Source organism: Gopherus evgoodei, chromosome 2, assembly GCF_007399415.2.
Source record: "Gopherus evgoodei ecotype Sinaloan lineage chromosome 2, rGopEvg1_v1.p, whole genome shotgun sequence".
NCBI lineage: Eukaryota > Metazoa > Chordata > Testudines > Testudinidae > Gopherus > Gopherus evgoodei.
Genome location: NC_044323.1, coordinates 225,789,496 through 225,815,780, shown reverse-complemented (window position 1 = coordinate 225,815,780; position 26,285 = coordinate 225,789,496). Strand labels below are relative to the sequence as shown.

Sequence of the window (26,285 nt, the reverse complement as noted above, 5' to 3'; positions counted from 1 at the left end):
CGCCTAGATCTTGCTCCCTGAACTTCAGAAATCTTTTAAGCAGAAGATGGGCTATCCTGATGCCATTCAGTGGGAGCAAAGCATCCTGCAGCCTCAGGATTTGTGGTCAGAGGGAGAATGGGTTCCCCTTCGTGGTGGACTGGCTGGTCAGATGGGGTTTGGGTCGGCGTTAATTCTCGAAGTGGGACAGTCTCTTCCAATTACTAATAGGCTCTCCTAGTTCATGTATGGATGAGGTAACAGGCTGGTGTTTCCAGCCAATTACATCCAGGTTACAGGATTTTATTATGCACCAGAGGAACCATTTTCTTTCAATAATGCATAAACCTATTTGACTGTAATATCAGAAGGCGTGATCCCTAGTACTCACTGCACAAGGCCTGGGCATAAGTGCTATCTTTGTATTCTCCCAGGTCAAGGACTGCTCCTTTCTGGTGTCCTTTAGTTCTTTCTGGTAGAAGCCTCTCCAAAGGGGGTGGGGCCATGATTATGCCCTCCCCCCTACACCAGTCTGCAGGTGCCCACTCCACCTTCTTAAGGGATGATACTGTGAGTGCACTTCCCCTGCAGATCTAGGAGCTGTGACATGCAATCCCTCCTAGTACTTAGCATAGGTCAGGGCAGCTTTGCAGAACCTCTCTGCAGAACAGTTAGCAACTGCCAAAATTGAGCACTTAAGTTCTCTGTGTTGCTATCAAACCATCTTTTAAATGGGAATAATAATGTCCTTACCTCACAGGAATACCGAGAGGCAAAGTCACTTAAAAGTTGAAAAGACATTGAAATCTCGGCTGTAACATCCTATAAAAGTGCAACAAAAATACTTACTATTGCAACACTTCTTCACTGAAATGGTAATGTTGTATTATGGTAGAACCTAAACACTCCATCCAAGTCTGGGGCCCCATAGTGCTAGATGCTGTACAGATGTACCATCTAAATGGACAAGACAGACAAAGGATGGTAGAGGAAAGGGGGGGCACTGAAGTGAAATCGCTTGCTGCACTGTGTTTCAGTCCCAGGAACAGAATGCAGGCCCTAGAAGTCCCCGTCCAGTGCCCTACACATTGGACCCTACTGCCTCTCCGTTGGGCTATTCTTTGGGCATTTTTTGTAATTTGCACATAGTATGTTGGTACTGCAGTTTCCAGTGCTGTCTGCTTAAAACATCTTGGACCCCTGATATGCATAGAGCCAGGAAGGTATGGAAGTTGTGAAAAGACTTTGGCAATGTCTGTAGAACTTACGTATACTGTAACAACAAAGAAATAAGAGTTGTTGTTGCTGAACTACTTTGAAGATGAGACACCGTGAAACCTCTATTGTTCATGTTACCAATTTGCCAACTTTTAACTGTATCTTTAACATTTTTCTCTGTACTGGACATATTGTCAACATGAATCACAGATATTAGAGCTAGCACAGATCCATTAGATAATCTGCATGCCATCTTCCGCTACTGTAGACTTGTTCCCAATGGTACATTTCTAATTGATTTGTCCAGCCTACTTTAAATAGATCAGATGAGGAAGCTTTCATTACTCTTCTTGGTGATCAGTTCCAAAGACTTCTAGCTTTTGCTATTAAGTAATTTGTTCTGATATTCACCCTAAATTGCTTTTTGTTTAATTTCATCCCGTCACTCCTAGTTATACTCCCTTTTACCAATATAACCATTTCTCTCCCTCATCTGTATTTATAGCCTTCATATACTTGCACACAATCAGAGTATCCTCTCTGTCAACAATCTGCCAGGCTAAGCTTACTGGGTCAAATTCATTCCTGCTTAAACACAATTCAGTTCATTTCCCCTTATGTAATCCAGTGTAATGGAGTCAAGCCAAAGATGAATTTGCTCAAACTCAGATGAACTAATTTGGAATAAGGTATTACACAGCATAACTAGAATCAATCTGTAATTATTGGAATGCTGTAGATATCAATGAGGGAAAGAAACTGTTGGTAAAAAGGAATACAGTTAGGAGTGATGAGATGAAACTAACCAAAGGGCAATTCAGGCTGAATAATGGAATAAACTATTTTATGGTAAGGTCTATCAGCCTTTGGAATTGCTCACAAAAAGAAGTACTGAAAGCACCACCATATGAATCATTTAAATAGGCTGGATAAGTTATTAGAAAATGTACTGTAGGGAACAATTCTACAATGATGCATAGGATGGTGCCATTTTGGGTTACATTGGCAAAATCCATCTTTTTGAGCAGTCTTGTTCAGTAGGTTGTACATGTAGGTTTATGTATTTGGTACAAAGCATGAAGACTTTGTGTTGTGAAATGTAGGTGAGAGAAGCATGCAGTCACAATAAGTAAATTAAAAAACCTAATGTTGTGTGTGCAAAATAACTGAATCTTTATCGTTCACATTTCAGGAAGGATAATAAACAGGGGAGGGGAAAGAATTTTCTGAAGGACGCTTGAGAATGTTAGGACCTGGCCTAATATTTGCAGGATGAGGTTTTGCTGTTAAAACAAGATTATACACAGAGGGGAAAATGCAGAAGTCCAAAGTATGAGAATGTGATTAGAAAATAACTATAACATAGGGAAGCACCAAGAGAAAAAGCGGGGAAGGAAACTAGGGCATGATCTCATTGTGCCACTTTCAGGGAGCCCAACAGGAGGAGAGAACAATACACTCAGATATATTAATAGGTATATTAGAACATGGAAGAAGAGAATGTAATATGGCCTCCTATTAATAACCACATTGGCCTCAGACTGATTTTGACTGTTACAACAGCTCCTAGGGTGTATCTACACTGCAACTGGGACCCTGCACACCAGCATGGGAAGACAGATCTGCACTAGCAGGGCTCAGGCTAGTATGCTAAAAATAGCAACATGAACTTTCTAGTTCAGGCTGGAGCTTGGACTTTGAACCAAGGGGATAAGCCAAACTTTTGCTCCAACCAGAACATCCACATTGTTATTTTTAGCATGCTAGCTTGAGCCCTGCTAGTGTGAGTCTGTCTATCCATGCTGGGAGACTTGCTCCCAGCACAGTGTAGACACACACACAGAGATCCTGATCAAGGTCCCATGGTGCTAGGTGCTGTGCAAATACATCTAAAACAATAGTCCTTGCCCTGTAGAGCTCAGAGTTTACAATAACAGTGCCATGCAACAGTGGCAAACAGCAGGGGAAAGGGTAAGGTGGAATGATGGGAGGATGAAGTAACAGTAAAATGAATGTTTATGCATAATAGACAACTATCCCAGGTTACCACCAGCCTACAACACCATATGTTATGGAGACAATACTATGTCCATGGCCACATATTGCACTGTGGAAAAATATGTGACATAAAATAAGAAGGTAAGTTGTCAGAACTACAATAGTCACTTCCAATTATCTTAAATAAAATTACCTCAGTATTTGCACTATTCCCTGGAATGCAACAAATGCTGAAGTAACCTTGTCTTGTTACCTAAGGCAAAGTTGACATGATTATTAAGAACCTACAGTATATAAGCAAAGATGCTCAAGGCCTGCACTTTGCACAAAGGGCTGTAAAGCTCTTCTCACCAAATCTATCTAACGTTCTCCTCAGCATAGAAGGTAAACCAGAGGGACAGGGTTCAGCATGGAATGAGAAGCTTCTACACCCATTGTTTCACTTTTCCAAGAGTTTTTTTTTAAATTCAAACTCTGTTCTCTTTTGTTTGGATGCCAAACTCCACATGATGCTTCAGCAGCAGGAAAGGGAAATTTGAAACACCTGTTGAGTAGGACTCAGTTGTGGGTTGTTGCTTAGCAACCCTCAACAGGAAAATACTTGGCTAATATGTTCAGAACTTAGGGGAAGATGGAGTTTTGCCTAGAAGCGTTGTTTACATTAGAAAGTGAGGACAAAAGTGCTTTCTGAAAATTATTTTTGTTATACAGTGATTAGAGAGTAACGTTTGATTCATGCTAATGTGAACATTCCTGGATATGCTGTGTGTATGTGCTTCCAAGGATGGTACAGACCCTTTAGGACAAGTGGTCCTAAATCCCCTTTCCTCAGTTTCTCTGGTAAAGTTAAGCTATGTTCATGTGGAAGTGGGGAGCTTGGAAATGGAGAAAGCCTTTAAATAGGTCAGTAGGAAGAAGGCTGCATCCAGTCAACAGAGGCTTGGGTGGCTAGTGCAGTGAAAAGTGTCAACTTTGCTCCCCTGGGGTAAGATTAACTGTTCATTCCTGTGAAAGACTTCCTTCAGCATCGACATCTTTTGTTTCACTCCTTTTTGGAGTGAGACTTTTCTTCACCAAACAGCTAAAAGCTGAGAATCTTGTTTTGAAGTTTGTTATGCTGCTTGTCTAAATATAAGTCAGCGGATTTCTTTAGTATGAAAAGCTAGGTTTTGGAGTCTTGAGCTGTGTTTGCTTGTTTTGGGAGAATACAAGAAAACGTAGACAATACAGACAGAAACAAAAAAGGGTACAAGGTTAGAAGGTGAAACTTATGAAAGATGACTGAAAAGGTTAAATGGAAGTCGGCTGAGTTCACACAGATGGGGGGTAAAAAGAGGAATGATGTTTTAAAGCTTAATAATAACCCCCAAAACTATTTGATGTGCATTACAAAAAATAAATTAACAATAAGAGGAATCTGTCAGTGGAAGAGACTTCCAAATGAAGGTACCATCAATGCAGATATTTGGGAACAGATCAGAAAAGCCATTTATGAGTGGTATTGCATCAATGTAGGGGCATCAGCTTAGACTTTTTTGAGTATGGGGTGAGGGATTATGCTCCTACTTTCTGTCTCTATCTTTGATCAAAAGAGAAATAGTGTCAGAAATATAAAATGAGGGATTCACTTCTATGGCATAAAAAACTTTGCCTATAAACTCTATATTCAGATCCAACATTTCTAATAAAAATCTACAATAGCGGTGATTAGAGATTTATGAGGGACAGAGGTATTTTTCATTATTAATGTGAGACAGCCATGGGCATCCAAAATATTAAAGGATAATTTAGATCTCCGGGGCTCTAAATGTAGTTTGCATCACTGAGTTGAGGACTTGATGTTGCCAAACAGATTGCTAGATGCCTTTCTAATTTATGAAGCCTAGAGGACTGAACAATGAATAATACAGCCATATGGTTTTTAGGCCAGTTTTGCAAGGCCATTTGTTTATATGCAAATTGTATTGGCATCTGTTGAGTAAAACTTTATGAATCAACTAGAATCTGAATACTATAGGAACGTTATTGATTTTGACTACCATGTTTCGTGGGTCATTTGTAAAGCAGCAAAGCTACAAAATGAGGAGGATAATCAGGTAGTGAGTGATATTTCTTGTGCCTCGCATTTGGAGTGGCAACTGGGATAGTAAAGAATTCTCTTTTTGAGATGGGTCACTACCAATCACTTTACATATAAATTAGTGCAGTCTGTCTCATTTTGAGATATCCTCAATGTCAGCTACCATATTTAGTGTGTTATTTGAATTCTACAAGCATTTTCAAAAGAATGAGGAATATTCTTCTCCCTTATGAATGACTTGTGCTTTGCATCAGAAAAAGTCGACAAAAAAAATCCAAAATATCCCAACTACATGTATAAGCCCCTAAATATAGCAAAAATTAGGTAAGATGGCACATTGTCCACACTCAGCTTGGATAGGCAATGTCAGCCAGGAAAGAAACCTTCCTTCTGTAGCAGCTGATAATTTAACAGAGGGATGGTATAAATCCTATTGCCCTAATAATGTCCAGATTCTAGAGAAGAACTGTGAGAAATGAAGATATTTAGGCCCAAATCATATGGACACAGATATTCTGTGATCCTCCTGTGAGGAGCTATGCATCAAGCTGACTCCTGCTCCAGACAGTTGGAGACTATAAGATTGTGCTGTGGAGTAGCTGCTTAGTAGTCATGTAGTTTGGGCCCACGGTGACTCAGTGAAGGGCTCAGACAGAACTTTTTCCAAACAATATTAGGTGGCTGGAGGAGTTGGAGTAGGACGACTGAGTGGCCATGAGCTCTCTCCTTAGACCCTGAATGCTCAGTGGGATAGCTCTTTGGTCCGATGAGACCAATTGCTGCGTTAAAGTTCCTACTACTACTACAAGAAGGCCACTCAGGTCTCTGACTGTGTTCCCAATTCTTATTCAAGTGGGGAGATCTCATCAGCTATGTGGCCATGTTGAAGGAGGCATCACTCCCCAGATATTTCATTGCTATATATGGCTAACTGGCTGCAAAAACTCTGTGGCCATTCCCTGAGGTTGAGGCAGCCTCAAGATTCCATTTCTACTTCCCTGAGCAGTGGGATGGTGGCTGGGATTCATGCTCATGAAGTCAGAGAGTCAGAAATTGACCCCTCTTTTGAACCTCACAAAAGGAGGAAGTATTGAAATCCACTAGAGTGAAAGGAGGCTGTGGGACCTATTGTGGTAACTGGGCCTACAAATTTACCCTAATTGTGACCACAGCTATAAAAAAGTATGTGAAAATTCATAGGATATTAGAATAATCTATAACAACAAATGTTGGTGAGGAAAAGTACAAAGGGGAGACAGACTGAATTAGTCCAAACAAAAAAGGCCAACTGGTATAACTCAAGGATTATGGTAAGATAAAACTTGGTAAACAAGGAAATGTGGGACTGGAAATTTAAGAACCAAAATTGATATTAGGTCAGATATTAGGCCTAACTGAAAGATAAAATAATGAGGGCATAATAATAATTAATAATGGGTTCCACCCATCACTCCCTTTCATCTTTAAAGAAAGAGACTTAGAGTGGGGAGGGGGGTGGGAAATGGCTATAAGAATGAGCTTCACCATACAAGAATGAGCTTCACCATCATGGCAGCCACCCCCAGCATCTCCTGGGATCTCCTGCCATCTTCATCTTAATCCTGAGAGATATACTGCCCAGACTGGGCCAGAGTGGGGGACCAAGATGATATCACCACCTTTATTAGCTGCAGATGAATCCCAAACAACAGCTGAGTTATGAGACTGTCTTTCTCTCCCCTCCCACCATGTGTCCTTTCTTACCCCATCCTTATTTCTTTTCTTTTCTCTCTCTCTCTCTCTCTCTCCTTTTTACCCTCTGTCTGATAAGAGCTGGTTAACTGGCCAAGACTGCATATTTTGCAACGTTGCTGTAAGACTGTGAACAGAAAGAGGCAACTAAAACCAACACCCTGAACAGCCCAGTGCTGGCATGAATTTGCCTGGTCTGACAGTGGCTGATTGGACAATGTGTTGGGCCTGTGTTTCTCCAGAAGTAAGTTTGTGGGTAAGAGTGAACATCAGAGATATACGCAGCATCTTGTGTCTTTGCTGTTTTTTTCCTCTCTCTTTTTGTGTTGCCTTGTTTTGTCACCTTAGGAAATGGGATCAGATCTTAACAGCAACAAAAACAGCTCCAGCCCATCTCAACAAACTTCTCTTTCCCACAAAAGGACTGCTATTACTATCTTTAAGAGCATCTAAGAGACTGTCAAACAAGGGACTTTTGCTTTTAAAAATTATCTCCAGCTAAAGGGAAAAGGAACAAGGAGTGTTGTTAAAATGAATGACTTATGTAATATGTTGCACTTTAACTATTATTCTTCTTTTCTGACTCTTTAATAAAAAGTCAAAAAAGGGATTTTAATGGTGTGTTTGCCATGGCACAAAGCAGGCTGAGGTCTCTGTGCACCAGACCCCAAACCTCATTGAACACTGTTTAATGTTGGACGGAGACTGGGTTATGTTAACAGCTTTTGCCCATATAGTCTATTTAAATTAATACAACAGATCCTAAAAGACTCAATCAAGATTCAACAGATTACAATTCTTCCAAAAAAGAAGTATACAAGAAAAAGATCACGTGGCTTAATGAAAGACTGTTTAAAGATTTTGATTTAAAAACAAATAAAAAAGCCCCAAAATCCTAAGCCACAAAGAGAAAAGGAAGGAAGCAACCGAAAAAGAATAAAGAGTTAGTTAAGAAAAAGACAATCACAGTAAGCAGGGAGAAATGAGCAGGTTGTTAATGCTAGCCAAAGGGCTTAAAGAAAATAGCAAGAGCTCTTATATCAGTGGAAATAAGTCCTAGAGAGAATGGACTGTAGATCTGTTAGGTTCACTCTCTCTGGGGAACCTGGCATTGGCCACTGTTGGTAGACAGGATACTGGGCTGGATGGACCTTTGGTCTGACCTAGTTCTTATGTTCCTATAAGTAAGATAAATTGAATTAAATCAAGGACTCAAAAATAGTTGAGGTAAATAGCTCTTAATAATCTTTCCTTAAAAAAAAGTCTGAGCAATTATCTTTTTTATTATATCATCCTCACTTTCTCTTGATTAAAAAGCAAGTGTGAGAATACTTGGAAAAACTAAATATGTTCATAACAATTTCAGAAAATATAGACCCTAGGGCATGGATGTACCACTGATATTATTTTTGAAAAGTCATTGACCAGAAGAAAAGCCAGATGATCGAGTTTTAGAATTGTAGGATCATTTAGAGATACTGTGGAAATTTTTCAGCTTGTGTTTTCTTATATCGGAGGTGCAGTTTTCCCAGTAACTGTGATGTCATGCCCAGAAGTTACTCTGTGCACTGCAATCAGGTGATGTGGGCCATGGCTATTATAAAACTAAAACTACCTGTACTGATAAAAACTACTTCTAATTCAGAGAAGATTTAAGTAAAAATGCAGCTAGAAATGACGTATTTTCCTGTCTTCTCTCTCCCTAAGATGGGGTTTGATTTATATATGGCAAGGTGTACTATATACATATTACTGTAAAGGCTGAGATATAAAAGCACTCTAAAAATCAAGAAAGATAAAGTTAAGGCAAAAGCTGCATCATATTCACTCCATTCCCTTGTGCTTATACCAAGGTCCTTTCAGATGGAAAAACTATTTACACAACTCTTCTAAAAAAAAAAAAAGTCCTCAAACCAATCAACACTATTTGGATAGCAGTGTAAACAAGCAGTAGTTAAGAGGAAAACTCAGAATACTTTTGTTTGGTTTAAATAAGCATGCAAAATTTTATCTCCACTTACCTGAAGCATATCCAGACCTCTTCACTTGAACTCATGAGAACATGGGCTCTTGAAATTTACAGTATTTCCTGCATCTAGTTAGATTACAAATACCATGAGATCTCCCTTTCTCAGTGTATTTTTACACTTCCAATCCTTGCTAGAAATGGGAGTTGCAGAGGATGTGTAACAATGAAAAATTATTTAATATTTTTAAAGTTCCACCTCAAAGGAACAATTGTTTGGGTAGTGTTGGATTTGGCTATAGGCAAGCATTTCAAACATAAAGATTGCAGGCTAGATCTCGCCCACCTGATGTATTTATGTGTCCCTTGTGACTTATTCAGGTTATGCAGAATCTCATCATTCATTTAAAACTATAGAAGTAAGTTTCTAGTCTTGTGGGTGAAAAGAAAACCTTCCAAATGTGAACCTAGAGTAAACCAATACAGTGTTGTCTTTCTGAGTCTGTAGACAGCCTAAAACAAAGGCTCGGGGAGGCATGAACTGCTTTGTCTGCTATTCAGCTCATTGGAATCTCTGCTAAAATGACACTTTATTGTCCATATGAACTATTGCATTGCTGGTCATATTAGCAGAGGGAATGGAGAAGATGGTGGGAATGAAGCCTGGAGGGATGAGCATTGCTACAGGGAAGGAAATGCAGAGAGAGACACAAACACAAAGACAAAGAAGAAGTTGAGAAACCAAGAAATAAGGGTGCAGAAAGGAAGAGAAACAAAAAGTGAAAACAGGAGTGGCCTAAAACAGGGTGGAATGCACATTTTCCAACTCAGTGATACTGATTGTGCCAATAAAGTACTAAGAACAGTGACTAAAACTTTAGTTTCTATATAAAGGCCTGATTCTACCCTTGATTTCTGTGCAAACCTCCCATTGACATCAGTGGACATTCTGCTGTGGATGGTGGGAGATTATGTAGTTCTAAATTTCTGCCTGGGACCACAAAGCATAACTGAAAATGGAATTCAGCTCTTTTTACCGAATGAGTTTGACACCTCCACTTAAGGCCCACTTAGGTGTTCTATATAGTCCCACACTTAAAGGGACACCACTCTGTGGTTTGGGGCTCTTTTGTTTTGCTTTTAAATTTACTCGCTTTTGTTCAAACAAGAGTAGGGGGGGTGAAGTGGCTAGCGATGGAGCCAAACAGTTGAAGACATTGGGAGTAGGCCCAGTCTCAAGTCGTGTTCTCTGACTAGTAGAAGAGCTGTGCCATATCACTTATTCCTGTCCAGTCAGGGCCTCCACTACTGCCTGATATCAAACAAGCTGTCCTGTTCACAGTGGTTACAGACAGATATAATTAAAGGATCCGTGGGCTGGCCAGTGGTGCTGAAGATCCCTTACTTTGGAGAGCAAAGGAGAGCACAGCAGCAGGAGGAGGAAGATCCATCCCTAGACTTCCTTCCTCTCAGGAAGTTGCAGAGTGATAGTCAGGTGGGTTAGGGGTTTGTGGGGCCCTGGGCCAGAGCAAGTGTGGGCCCCTTCCACCTATAGTCTCCCCAGTCCCCCTGGTGCTCCTGCCAAGGGAAATGGGGTTGGGACACAGGGGCTTGTCTTGCTTCACCTGCCTGGCGCTCCTGCCGGGGACCAGGGTCAGGGCACGGGGGCTTCCCCTGCTCCCCCAGCAGGAGTGCCGGGTGGACGGGCAGAGCAGGGAAAGCTCCTGCATTCAAGCCCATTTCCCCTGCAAGAGTGTCAGACATTTTTCCAGGGGACCCCCCCCCAGTTGGCTGAGGGCCCCTGGGCATGGACCCCGTTGGCCCAGTGACTAATCCGCTACTGGGATAGCTCCAGGAGAGGTGTGAGGGCTGGATGGAACAAAATCACCAGCTCAAATATTCATAGTCCCAGCTTGAGCCCTCGCTATACTTGAAGCTTCCTACATTCTGTGAGAGATGAAGCTGTGTGTATATGCATGCGGCATGAATTCAGGGTGAGCATGTGCATAAATGCAGGGAGAGTGTGAATTAAGGAGACATGGGTAAAGGAGCAAGAAATGGTGGTCAAGGAGAGAAGGAGACAAAATATGGGAGACTTGGAAAGAGAAAAGAAAGGAGTAAAAGGGGGAATGAAGTGGAAGCAAAAGTACAATACCTAACTGGGAAAGAAGAAAAATGGGTTAAATAAAAGGGAAGGGTGGAGATGTTAGTAAAGACACAAGGACATTCAGGTGCCAACTCTGCTCTTTATTTTAGTTAGACTCCAGGCTGTATTTGTTAGGGAGTGGTTCTTAAGGATGTGATATAGACTGAAATTATATTTCCTTTTTCCATATCAATCTGGGATGGGAGAAAGTCAACAAAAATCTTCTTCCCATAAGGAAGATGGCTGTTTGTGTCATGTTTTGCGGGGTTGCGGGGAATTGGCAGGTGTGACTGAATACATCCTTGTATTCAGACCCCTGTATTCACAGTATTGTAATAATATTTATACAGACTGTGCCTTTTGAGGGATTGTTTGAAAACTAATAACTCACTGGTCAATAATATCATGGTGAAATGTATGTAGCAACATTATATGTAAAGTTATAAACATAAGATGAAATTATGACTGAAATGTGGTTATCAGACAAATCTGGGGAGTAGATAAGTGTGTAAGACAGGATGAGCTGACACCTCAAACCAGGTGTCATCAACTTTGATGGGCAATCACCTGTGTTAAGAAATTTATCTTGAAACAACTCTAGTTTAAGTTTTAGCACTAGAAAGCATTTTTCTTGTAACCTTTTCTGACTTTAATGCCTTGTATTTGTACTCACTCAAAATCTCTCTCTTTGTAGGTAAATAAACTTGTTTTATTGTTTAACCAAACTAATCCATATTGCATTCAAACTAAATTGTTTTTTGGGTAACTCTATTTAAAGTAGAAAGTTGTTGGACATTGTTCCCTTTCTAGCTGGGGTGGTTGATTTTTTTTTCCTGAAGCAATTCTACCTATTCTAATTAGCATGTCAAAGAGCTCAGGACATTGTGCATGAAGAACATGCATTTATACTTCCTATGCAAAGATTCTAATTAAATTGATGACATACAACATTGGAGGGGGGAAATATCTGCATCACCTTAATTGGCATGTTTGTGAATGGAGGTTGATGAGTGTAAACCATATGAACATATGATATTATGCTTGTCTGATAGAATACTGAGTACTGTTCCAGGGCAAAGTGGAAGCAGGAATATATCATCATCAGTTCACATAAAGACCCAGGCTTTTAATCAGCGGCGAAGTGACTGACTAACACAAAGACTTGTGCATAGCAAACAGACCCAAACAATTAGATACATTCTTGGAGGATAGGCCAATCAATGGCTATTAGCCAAGATGATCAGGGATGAAAATCCATGCTCTGGCTATCCCTAAACCTCTGACTGCCAGAAGCTGGGACTGGATGACAGAAGATAGATCACTCAATAATTGCCCTGTTCTGTTCAACCCCACTGAAGCATCTAGCACTGGCATCTGTTAGAAGACACGATACTGGACTAGATGGACCATTGGTCTATCCAAGTATGGCCATTTGTGTGTTCTTATGACATAATTTAGCACCTGAATTGCTTTTGCATTTAAATCTTGTATTAATCAGTCTTCCTCTTGATAAAAGCAAACAAGCCTGATAGAAAATTAATATGCTGCTGGATGGATAGGTAGGTGGAAAGAGTATAGACAGACAAATACAGTTATTAGACAAAAGAAAAATGTTTTTATACAACCAAAACTGAACTGATTAAAGACACACATCCTGCCATGAAACAGGAGGCAATTTTTGATTAACTGTAACATTAGTCTTGAACAATTACCAGTTTCAGTAACAGCTGAGTATACTTATAAACTGCACAGTATTTTTTCCTTAAAGACCCGCTGATGACAAGTCCAACATTTTCTTTCCAGTTTTCTTGTTAGTTAGGGAAATTTGCAGGACTTCTGGAACTTTATTTCTTAAAGAGTTTATCTGCCCCTGCTGCTTATTCCTACTCTATTTATTAGAGTTTTAGATTTAGTCACAAATATTTTGTCCAGTAGCTGTCTGTCCTCTAAAATGCAATCTTGCCTGCTCTGTTGTCAGACTGAAAAATTTTGAAAGCAAATAGAGAGTGATTTTTTAAAAAATTTCGGCATAGTGTTCTTCCAGCTGTAGTCCTGACTCTTCCTTGTCTCCCTTTTTCTGCTGGCTCCAGTTATGAGCCTGAGAGCCTCTTGAAATGATACAATTTAAAAGCCCATTTAAAAGCCAAAGGTAAACATGTTTTATTTCTAGATTCAGCAGGAACTTTACTATCTCCCAGCTATTTGAACTGTTTTGTATCCCTGACACTTTTATCTGTGATTATATTTAATCAACTGATTTATAATTTACATAAAACTAAATTTTGATCTAATATAAAACAAATGGCATTTTTTTTCAGTTTGCTCTCTGGATGTCACATTACCTATTCATTACTTCAGCTTAAAGATCTTGTATTTTCTTTGCCCTTCCACTGGGGATAGACAGGCTTCTCAACGACCCTCTTCTGTCAGACATCACATCTATTTTCCACTGGAATGGAACACTCCATACTTTTGTTATGTTCATTATGGTAGCATCTAGAGGCTCTAATTGGAGCTCCATTGTGTTAGGCACTATACATGCACAGAGTCCTGAGACTCCTCTAATTCATTAATTTGGTACCCTGGAGGTTGCAAATAGGTATCAAGGAGTAACTCATAACTACCCTGCCTTTAACATATTGCTAAGTGGGAGAGGAGTCTTAGCTAGATACCAGCTATGCAGGAGAAGGATCCTAGCTTGATCTTAGCACAAAATGTTTGAGAGTCACCGATCTAATTTTCGGTGTATTATTTTAGCTTTGTGTTGTGTGCACTGTGCTTCAGATTCAGAAAACTAGAAGTGATTCCAAAGGAGCATCACTGCAGTATCAAGGCTGAAAGTGGGATTAGGACCTGCACCAGTTGTGCTGGGGTGGAAAAATGTGCTGAGTAGAGCTGTCCATAAAATAAAAAAAAAAAATCAAAAGGGACATATTTTTCTGCTGAGTTTTTTCCAAGAGGAATGTCAGCATTAGCAGGTGTGCAAGAGGAGCAGCATGTTACTGCAACAGTCTGCCTTCTGCTCTTGGGGACTACTCTACACTGAGAAGGAAAGGTATTGACAGCATTAACCCGTAATCAGAAGTAAAAGTATCTGTGTGGAACCCTTCACTTTGGCAACTTACACTTGAAAGCTGATTTTTCTGCAGCTCCAGCTGTCATGATTCCATAGGCATGGGGGTTTATTTAGCCTGAAGCTGTATGCACAGCTTTTGGCTAATCCTGAGGGGAGCTGAGCATTTGCAGCACATGTGGTGGAGATGGTTGCAGATTTTCATTACCTCTTCGAATTTGTTCCAAAACGTATATACCTCCTGAAAAATGCAGATCTTAGTTTTGCAAAACACATTACAAGAAAGCAGAGTACGTTCAATGCCAGGTTTTCAATTGTATTTCCTCTGGTTTCTTGGCTGATTTGAGCAATATAATGTTTGGTAAGTTTTTATAAAAAAATAAATAAAAGTCTGTGAATAATAACCTACATACAAGTAGCACACAAACAGTGCATTGTTTCCATTTTCCTTAACTGGGGCAATGATTAACCATCTACTGAAGACAGGTTACAACCCACAAGAAGCTGAAATGAAGCTAACTATTCATCCAATCCAAAGAACATATTCTAATATTCACAGACCATGAACAGAATAGCCTGACAAAGAGGCATGACACAGAAAATAATACATGCATTTTATGATGCTGAACTCTCTTGAACTGAGCATTTTAATATGAGCAGATCAAATGCTGAGGAAAACATTAGTTGAATAAATTATTGAACAAATAATGGCAGTATCTGCTAAACATGTTCAATGAATGATATTCAAACATCTCCGCATTATCATTTATGAAATTATACTTACATTTTGAAAACTAATTTATTAAATTTAATAACACCTAGATCTTATATAGTGTACTTCATCCACAGATCTCAAAACATTTATAATGAATTATTTAATTACATTCTATACTGCCTGCTACCACAGAGCTATTTTTAATCCCCATTTTTTAAAAAGTAAAAAATGTATTTCGGTCAATGTTCAAATATTCACTTTGAAATATGACATTTTAAAAAAATTAGGAAACCTTTCCAAAAACTAAACCCTCCAATTATCCAGACTCCTATCTAAAGAACTCCTTGTCCAATTAATACCAGACTTCCAGGTAAAAATATTTCCCTGACTATACACAAAACATTTTTGGTGGAGTGACTCGGGGGGAAAGTAGAGATGAAATCTGAAAATCAGAGAACTAGTCACAACTTTAATATGAAGTCAAATCACTGTAAGTTGATCAAATATGGGAGTAAGCATTGATTCAAAAATCAGTTTTCATCTGTTTCACTTTGTTGATGTTGAAACAAAGCTAATTTTTATTTCTTTCCCTCCATCCACCTTACTCTACACCAATTAATTTACTGGCTCTCTAAAAAAGCTTCTCACTTCAAGTTTGTTTGCAAAAATGGGACTATTATATCAAATAAAAGGAATATGCCATTATTACAACTGACTAAATGGAGGACAAGCAGGGTATAATTTATCTCAAACTGATTTAATTTTACATCCCTTGAAGTATCCTTTTATATTCAGATAATTAAAATCAATTTCCTGGATATCATTTGAGGGAGTTTAACTTCATTCCATTAAATAAGTCAAGATCAGTCATTTTTCTAAATAGCTTTAGATGACATTTTATTATACTCTGGTGTCTTGGTGGAACAGCTCTTTGATAGTGTTTGTAACAAGTTTCTAGTTTTCACTCATTCAATTTAATTTAGACAATTCATTTGCACTGTCTTTAAATGAATACTTTATCTAAATGTAGCCCATCAAATTATTCTGTTCCCAAATCTCTATTTTGATTGTGCTGCAAATTTAATTCAATCCTCCTCTCTGGAAAGAATCTACTCTTTTCTGAAATTGACAGAGGAAATATTAACACTAGTTCTCATTTTAATGTTTTTGGCAGATTCTTCCCAAAATTGCAAGGTCTTCTTCCCCTTTTTCCTTCTTAAAGGATGCATACTAAGAACCTATCAAGACTAGGAAAATGAGGTGTGTTTCTCAAACATGTTAGAAAATGTGTTGTTTAAAATGATTTTAAGCAGCCCTCTGCACCAAATGTAGGCAGAAAATGGTACTTCTATTTAAAAAAGAAAGTTACGTGGTTATGAGCAACGCTAGGGAGAGTCTATATTTGGCCACAACTAGCTAACATATTAAATATGGGTTTAAATACCATCTACACTGGGTGTTAACACATTTTTAACACAACTCAATTAAAATGTGATAGTTAGCAGGGTATAAGTGGCTCTTTTGGTTTATCTTAAGCCTCTTCCCAAGCAAAATATGCTAAACTGTAAAAAGGCACTTGTATACTGGAATAGGAGTGTCCACACATGGTTATACCAGTATAATTTAAACCAATATAGTTAACACTGTAATGAAAAACTTTCCTGTGTAGACAAAGCCTTAGGCCAGGTCTACACTATGTATAACTACATGGCTCAGGGTGCATAAAATCCAGACCCTTGAGTCATGCAGTTATACCAACCAGACCTCTGATGTAGACAGAGCTATGTTGACAGGAGAGCTTCTCCCACTTCTCACGGAGGTGTATTAGCTATGCTGATGCGAGAAGCTCTCCTTTCAGCCTTATAGTGTCTTTACAATGATTCTGCAGTATTTTAAGTGTAGACCTGCCCTTAGTCTAGACAGGATCTACAGATGGTGTGTGTATTACTATTGCCAAAAGAATGGTAGTAAAGAGAGCAAAGGTTGAAAGAGACTTTTGTTTTAAAGATTCACTTGCAAGCAGTTCAAAGACTGGTAGAGGAAGTCAGTTGTGTGCTCCACACCTTCTAAGAAGGTTTTTTGGGGGGGAAGTTAGAAAAATGTTAGTGATATGCTATGCCATCGCCACTACTTAAATCCCTTGAATAGTCTCAGTGATTGAGCGTATTTTTATTTACAAAACATCATTTGGATTTTCAAACGCATTTAAGACATTTAGAAAATTTGTGCTCCTAAATCAATTAAATGCTTTTGAAAATACCATCCTTATTTCCTTTTGGCTGAATACATGTAACTCCCATTCATGGGTACAGAATATACATACTTCAAGGGGAGAGATCAGATCTTATAATGGGTATGTAAAAAGACAGGAGTACAGCACATCACTTTAGAAATATGCAGCTGCGTGGGTACATAATAAATGGAGTGAATACATTCTATGCTTTCCAAATTGTGGATTAATGATACTAGTACCTAATGTCAATAGTGTTCCCTCTTATTAGCCATTGGATAAAATTACAATATTTTAAAATATTTTGCAGACTTCCACATGAGGTTGTGATTTTTGTTAGATCTCAAACTGGGCAAGGCCATGCTTGGTCAATACTTGCCGTTTCAGGGAATTGTGTTGGTGATGCATTAGTTGGCACTATTCCCTCTGAGCCAGTGGTAATCCCTTGACACAGCATGGGGTTGGAGGTTTTCTGTTGCTAGAAGTGCTGGATAACCAAGGTCCTTTTCAAGGTCACTAAAAATTCTATGGAACATTTCTGATAAGTAGCGCTGTTAACTCTGGTATCAGTCAAATATTCCCATTTGGGTAATTATATCTTCATGCCATGAAGTTTCAGTTGTGACAAATCAGCATTTTTCAAGGAAAAAAGTTTCATTGCAAAATTCCCAATCAGAAATGACTTATAGTGAAAATTGAAGACCATGATCCTATCTGATGTTTATGCAAATTCCACTGTTTGTCAGTTTGTTGGGCTTTAGTAAATACACTGTTTCAGAACACAGCAGGATTTGTGTGAGATAGGAAGCTTATGCATTTGATTTACAAAGGCTCTCATTAGAAAAAATTCAATAAATTAGACTGTGTGTCATGTGCTGTTGGTTCTTATAGAAATACTAGAATAAAACAGCAGGTTTCCTTGAAGGAAAAGCCATGGAAACGCAACATCAAAAATCTCACCAGGAAACTTTAAAACCTCAGAACGATAGGAACAGATTAACCATAATTGCTAGCCTATGGAGGAGAATACCACTGCAACAACAAAGTAGGTCTTGAATGCTATCTGCATTTTTGCAAGAAAAGCACTTTTTCTGGGTTGAGCTCCGTTGAACTAGCTCCCTATGTCTCATAGGTGGTGACTCCAGCACTGAATATTTGACTTTCTAATACATCAAGACTTACTGTAACCACTTCACTGTCACCTGCCCCTGTGTTTTAGATATCTAATATCCAGGGGCCAAGCCATGACAACCTGTTTTTACAGCAACAGTTGTCAAAATTGAAGAAATTTGTTTTCAGGAAAACGTTACCAAAAATGTTATTTTTATTTATGGATGAGCTCTCATGTCAAACATGTTATCTCATTAGGATGTAACCCCATGCTCTGGGTGTCCCTAAGCCTGAAGGATGCTGGGAGTGGACAACAGGGAATGGATTGCTTTTATAATTGCCATGTTCTGTTCATTTCCTTTGAAGCATCTGGCATTGGAAGACAGGATACTGGGCTAGATGGACCCAGTATGGCCATTCTTATATTCATAATTACAATGTATTACAGGTTTCAGAGTAGCAGCCGTGTTAGTCTGTATCCGCAAAAAGAACAGGAGCACTAGTGGCACCTTAGAGACTAACAATTTTATTTGAGTGTAAGCTTTCGTGGGCTAAACCCCATTTCATCAGATGCAGAGAATGAGATTAGGTCACATCACATTAGCCACGCCATCAGGGGCTCATTCACCTGCACATCTATCAATATGCCATCATGTGCCAGCAATGCCCCTCTGCCACGTACATTGGCCAAACAGGACAGTCTCTATGTAAAGAATATAATGGACACAAATCTGACATCAGGAATCATAACATTCAAAAACCAGTAGGAGAACACTTCAGCCCTCTGGTCACTCAGTAACAGACCTAAAAGTGGCAATTTTTGCAACAGAAAAGCTTCAAAAACAGACTCCAATGAGAAACTGCTGAACTGGAATTAATTTGCAAACTAGATACAATTTACTTGGGCTTGAATAGAGACTGAGAGTGACTGGGGTCATTACACAATTGAATCTATTTCACCATGTTAAGTATCCTCACATCATTCTTGACAACTGTCTGAAATGGGCCATCTTGATTATCACTACAAAGGTTTTTTTTCTCCTGCTGATAATACTCATCTTAATTAATTAGCCTCTTAGAGTTGGTATGGCAACTTCCACCTTTTCATGTTCTCTGTATGTATATATATCTCCTTACTGTATGTTCCATTCTATTCACCTGATGAAGTGGACTGTAGCACATGAAAGCTTATGCTCAAATAAATGTGTTAGTCTCTAAGGTGCCACAAGTACTCTCCTGTTCTTTTAGTGTAATTACATAAATATTACCATCTTGTCTCGAGCTCTCCATTATGTCCCGAGAGTGAAGATATGTGTAGCTTCCCACTCCTCAGCTCCTTTGCTATCTCGCATAAAGACATATGCATGCGCCTGGTTCCATTTGTATACTATCATGCCAGCTGCCAAATGTCTTTGATGAATGACTTAGGAACAGTCTGGCGGATCTCATTATGAATTTCAGTCTGAAACCTCCAGCGTTTATTAGCCATGAACATCTTCCGAATATTTACGAATGTATTACATTAACCAGAAGGAGACAACTGGCTTGTAGATGTCTTTCCATACAGACAAAAAAGCCAGCCAGAAGTTTCTATTAACTTTTCTCTTTATTTGTGATGCATTACAATTATACTGTTATATCATGTTCACTTTAAAAAAAAAGAAAAGAACAAACAAGTTTAGATGTAGGACATTGGGAAGAGGGAACTGTAGCACTGAAGAACCCTTAAATGGAAATGCTACATTTGTGTCATGGTAATGTTGTTGTTTTTTCCCCTAGAGATGAGGATTATTGCAATAGGGAAATAAAACATTAAATCTTTCTTATATTCTCTTATCCTTTTCCCTTAGGTATGCCATTTGCTGATGTGATGCACTTTTAGTTCTTCAGCTGTGGGTTATATTGCAGATAAAATACAGTTTCATAGTCCTAACCTGATCTCCATTTCTACTTAAGATCTTTCAGAGTCTGTTAGAAGTTGTCTAGATTTTTTGAAACTGTGGCAGGACTCCTCTGAGCCTTCAAGAAAAACCCCCTGCAATGCCGCTGAAATTCTGTTGACTCATGGTAAGTGTGCTTAGGATGCACTCAGGATATGAGGCAGGTGTGTGTCTCTCTCTCTGCAGAGACACAATGTGTAAAGAGCAGAGACTGAGGGAGTCAGCTGAATACAGAATTGTGTCCTAAGGGAAATGACATTTCAACATTTCCCTATGTCCCAAAGCAGAATGGACAGTTGACATTTTAAATTTTACTGAGGAACAGAAATTCCAAATATTTTGATGTGGAAATATTGAAATGACTTTATCAAAACATTTTGATAAGTTGAAACTTTATAATATATACTTTATAATTTTATAAAATTAAAAGTTGGAATGAAATGAAGAAAAAAATCAAACCACAATACTCCATTTTGATTCAAATTGTTTCAATAATTGTTTATCATGGAAACACTTGGATTTTGATGATGTGGCATTTTCAATAGAAAATTGTTTCTCTGAAAATTTTATGACCAGCCTCTGTGTTTCTGATGTAGTCTATATGGTGTTTTTTATATTTGCTTTGCCCACTCTTTGATTCTAGGACTCTGATTTTACCTTGCTTACCACAAGTTGTTACATCTCTCCCTACGTGTTGTTTAATCTTCTTCTTTGGGATATACAGATTTACAGCCCATACTATAACTAAACAATTTTCTAAAATAAGATATTCTTGTTACAAGTCTGAAAATAATTAAAATGCATATTCAGTAGAGCATTTTATGACAAGAACAACAAATCATCAGGAGTACTTCACTGTAGAACAACCGATAATCACAATATTTGTTTAATTGCTCTCCCTTTCAATTTAACTGACAAAGCAATTTGTTTGGGCCAAATCCAGGTTTTGACTAGAAATTCCATCCTGGACCTGAGAAACTATCCTGATGAAATTTTAACTGAAACCAATACATTCCAGGGAAACATTTAGGTTTTGACCAAAACAGCATTTTTCTATAGCAAAAAGTTTTGCTTTCTTTTGACCAGATCTACTCTAATACCTGTGTAAAGTATTAAAAGGTAATATTACCCTTAAAGTCAAGGTAAAAAAAGTGCAGAGTAGAAACCAGATGATCAGACTCCCTAGACCATACGACATGCATGTAATTCCCTTCTAAAGCACAGGCCTAAATAAGGTGAGGATAACTTTTTCAGGACTGAGCATATAGAGGTCTAAAGCTTACTCTTCGCTAATGGAGTTATGAAGGGATGCCTAATGCCAAATTATTATTTATTACAGTAGGTGGCCAGCAGCCCCAATCAGACTGGGCTCCACTGTGGTCAGTGCAGTGCCAAACATATAATAGTCTCTGCCTTAAGAAACATAACCAAACTGAAGATTCCTAACAGTTGGTTGCTGCACATAGCCAAAGAAAATACTAAGGCAGCAAGAACAAGATCACATGGCTATGTAGACTTGCTATGTGCATAGACTGCAGTTTTCAAAATCTTTTTTGTGATAGGGAGGAAAAAGTTGGTGGAATACATGAAAATCAGTAAACCTGACGGTCTTCAGTAATATTACTTGTTCGGCTGTTGCTGTAGCGTTTTCTCTGACATCTTGGTGGAGATGGTTATGAGATGATAACTTAGTCCTGAGAGATTTGATGGAGAATAGGTTTTGTGAATTGATTTGGGAGCTCATACAATGCATGGAGGCAACATGGAAGAAGATAGAAAGGCAGCAATGGGAAATGGATGGTGGAGAGTATGGTGTTGGCTGAACTGAGAGCAAGTTACAATTCAATAAGAAACAAGAGGGTAAGTAGGGTGGAGTCAAATTGTGAGTGACCTTAAAACAAAAGTTTTGGTCTGATGCATTGTGAAAGGGGGAGCCAGATTAGGGATTTGGAGATTGGAGAGATATGTTCAAAATGAGGACCCTGAAAACTGGCCTTAGAAAAGTATTTTGGATGGAACTGAGTGGGGCAAGTTAAGTGACAGGAAGCAAGTCAGGAGAGGAACAAGTTACAGTAGAGCAGACTGTAAGTGCTTGGGGAAGGGTTCTGATAGTGTGGATGGAGAGAGAAGGCAAGATTTGGGTAATGTTGTGAAGACATGGTAAAATATGGATGCAGCCTGGATTGGCAGGTCTAAAAAGAAATTGGAGTCAAAGATGATGTCCAGGTAACTCCTGGAATACTGGGAGGAAAAAGGTAGCATTTGTGATAGAATGGCTTTTTGATGGATGGTAAGCCAGATATAGCCAGTGCTGCCTAGGTTCGGTCTGTTAGGTAACCTTCTGCCCCTCTAGTTGGCAGCAACAAGGGCCGGGTTCAGTATCCAAGGGGTTCCGTTTCCGTAACACAATGCAATAACCGGCTCGAGCCCCCACCCAGTGACCTGGGACACTCACATACCACACCCCCCTGGGCGCCTCTAGGAGGCAATACTTCCCCTCTCGCAAGCACGGAGTCTGAGTGTAGCAAAATCTTTTTTAATAAAGGAAGGAATCAATGTGGCATCCCATTGGAGAAACACACAAACAGGGTTATAACACAAACCATAAACAAAACCCACCTCCAAGTACGTTTGCCACTGTCCTTTTTCCGCTTAGGGTTTTAAGTCCAATCACCCCAAAGTCCAACAACCCAAAAGTCTCTGGTCAATGCCACCCCAGAGTTCGAGAGTCTATCTGTAGAGGCCCCTCCCCCCCAGCCTGGGTAGAAAGGGGCACCTTACGTGGTCCAGGGCCAACTGCCCTGCCTCTCCGTGGGTTCTGCTTCCGCCTTCTCCACGAACTGCTCCGCTTTACCAGCTGCTCCACTCTGCTCCTCCAGCCATCCTCAGGAACTGCTCCGCTCCACCAGCTGCTCTGCTCCATGAGCTGCTCTGCAAAACTGCTCGGCTCTGCTCACTCTGTGGGCCGCGCCACCCGTCCACAGCTACTCCCTCTGCTGCCACCAGCTGTCCCGTGATCCGCTCCAGCCGTCCCCGCAACTGCTCCACTCCACCAGCTGCTCTGTCCACAGCATATCTTCAGGCTCCCCCACTAGTTAGCACAATGCTCAGTGCTCTCAGCTCAGTCATTTCAGCTTTTTTTGTGATTTCAACTCTTAGTGATCTCAGCTCTTAGTGGGGGAGCCCCAGTGCTAGTGCACCATTAGCCCAAAGGGCGTTCAGCTCAGTAACCTGTATTTAGATTCTTGAGAGAATAAAAAAAACCAACTCTGACATTCCACGTGGAGGAGGAGGGGGTGCAACTGGTGCTTCTAGCTCCACAAGGAGACTGCACCACCAGGCACAGATACCTGTCCCCAGCCTCTCTCAATTCTCTGGGTTTTGGAACCCATGTCCCATGTCTAGCCAGTACTACTCAACTGAGGGTGAGCAATTTGTCACCAAGCAATCCCACAGCTTGGGAGTCTGGGATAGGGTGGGCGTACCTATGCAAATACACTCTCTGAACTTCTTTCCACCAGATGTCAGGGTAGAGCTTATCCTGACTCTGCTTACATTAGTATGAGGTAATCCATAGCATTTCCCAAAAATAAGGTGGATAGAACAATTAAAAGAAAAGTGCTCTTTAAAATACAAAATACTTGTAAAAATTGTATTAAGGCTGCACTGGATTCTAGATCATTCAATTTTGCTGTATTTGAGTTTCTTTTTCTCAGTATGTAAACTGGTTCAGACAGAACAAATCCCAAAAATGAAATTGAAAAGCTTCTTGAACTGGACATAAAATCATATTGGATGTAAAGTACCTGTTAGGCAAAACAATTGTTTAAATTTCTTGCAGATAATTAGCTGTCAAGCTTACTAGCGTGAAGAGGATATTTCTGAAAGGGATTTGTGAATTCTGCTATCTTGAAGCTGGCACATCACTGACTAATAGAGAAGAGAAGGCAGGCTGATTTACCAAATGGCTTTCAGTGATATTAGAGTTGATAAAAAGGCCAGGGTAGAAAGCAAAAAAACAACAAAAGCTTGGCTTATTGTTCATTCTAAGTAATGCAAGTTACTCTGCAATCTTTATTTTCTCCCAATAGGGCTGCAGGATTCACATTGTCTGATCATTGTTCGTAACAAATAAAGGAATAGCATCATCTTGCTTGACTTTGTGTTATATGTGGCTATGCCAAGCTGATAAATAAGCATAAAATAATTTGCATTAATTTCTAATGTTTTCTCTTATTGAGTAACAACGCTTAAGAGCTGTCACAGCAAGTGATCGGTGAACCTCAAAAGCTATGGTTCAAGCAAGCATCAAAAATTGCCAGACACTTATGACTTTACTTTTGTCTTTTAGAAACCAGACACTGCATGAGGAGGAGGAGCATAACCCTGGCTGATCCCAATTTAAAAATAAGGAAGAATGAGTATAACTTAAAACTTGGAAATATGACTTTATTTGCCTTCTCTAAAAGATTAAGAGTCTTTTTGGTAAAGTTGGCATTAGAGTGAAGAATGAACAGAAAAGTTATAAATACATGAAATAACTCAATCTAGTCTTAATTAACACCATGAAAGTAATTATTCTTGTGGTCTGAGTGATGTTTTGTGATTGAGGAGCTGGGATGGAAAGGCGGCAAAGCACTTTCCTAGGAACACAGATATTGCCATACGGAATCAGCCCAATGATCTGTGTAATCCAGATCCTGTCTCCACAAGTGGCCAGTACTAGCAGTCTACACCAGTCAGAATAACCTGGAATAATATGGAATAGCCACAGGGGAAGTTCTTCATATCCCCCTAATAATTAAAGGTTGACTTATGCCTGAAGCATTAGGATTATGTCCCACTCTAAACTTCTTAGTGTCTTTTTTTTTTAAATAAATATAGCCTTACTATTGCAGCTCTGGATGGTCTTATTAGCCATAAGAATCTCCAGCTGTTTCTGGAACCCTTCTAAGCTTTTGACCTCAATTATACCTTATGACAGTGAGTCCACAAGCTAATTGTTCACTGCGAGAAGTATTTCCTCCTATCAGTTTTAAATTTGCTACTTTTCAGTTTCACTAAATGTCCCCAACTCAGTCTGACTCTGCTTAGGCTTCTGGAAAGATCTCGTTCAAACTGGGTATGCTCAAAGTCTTACCACAGAGTCACTCCCATGCTCAAATTTCATAACTTTATTTGCACGGCCACTTTGTCTAATCCTAGCAACTTGATATATATCCTTACAGTCTGCCTGCTCCGTATTTCAACATCACATAGTCTTTGCAAAGAGTGTTATTGGTTTGAAAGAAAAGTTCCAACCCTGCAACTTTACATGAACTGAAATGAATTTCATATGTGATTATGTCAATAAAGGAAGCAGATATAACAGTTCTAAACCTTGGACTTTGTGTGAGAATAACTTCACACATGTGAGGAGTCTAGCCTTCTAGGGGACTACTTAGGCGCACAGAGTTAAGCACAGAATCATGCTAGTCCAGTCTCCCTTCTTTTCTCTCATGGATGTGAGATGATTCTTGTTGTTCACTGGTTCCTGGCACTCCACAGTCTTCAGTGTTGGCCTGGAATTGCCTCATCCTGATGCTCAGGCTGACATCACTGCCTGCACTTGCAGGCTCACTAGCCAACTACCACACAAAAGACACACACACAGAGAAGAACAGACCTCTTAAGCCTCTCCTCTCCTCTCTTCCTCTTACTCACTCCCTTGGTTCATGCTCCAATTTCATGTAGATCAGGGAAAATCAAAGTCATTCATAAAAGTCTTTCTGCCTTTAGGCAGAATGAAATACTGTGAAGGAATTTGCTCTTTATTGGAACCATTCATTGGGGAAAAGGTTATCGAGAAACGACTGAAACTTTCTGTCATTCAGTTTCCATTCAGGAATATGTTAAAATCAGCCTTCTATGTGGCATGAAATTTATTCCAGTTAATTACATGAAGCAACATGAAAATATTAGCTTGATTTTTTTCCACACACATCTTATTTTAAATGTAGCATTTAAACTAGCTTTGGCCCATCCCAGGAATCTGACAGAATTCCAGGAACTAAAATGTACATTTTCTTTTCATTTTGCTTATACTGCATTAAAATAAAA

General features: G+C 39.4%; 1 long non-coding RNA gene across 1 annotated transcript; it reads left to right on the top strand.

Moving 5' to 3' along the window:
• LOC115646783 lies at positions 1-25,564 on the top strand. Its single transcript, XR_003999124.1, has 4 exons — positions 1-854; positions 16,081-16,166; positions 20,097-20,313; positions 24,538-25,564. It is a non-coding gene; the product is annotated as an uncharacterized LOC115646783 (long non-coding RNA).
• Positions 25,565-26,285: the final 721 nt, after the last annotated feature.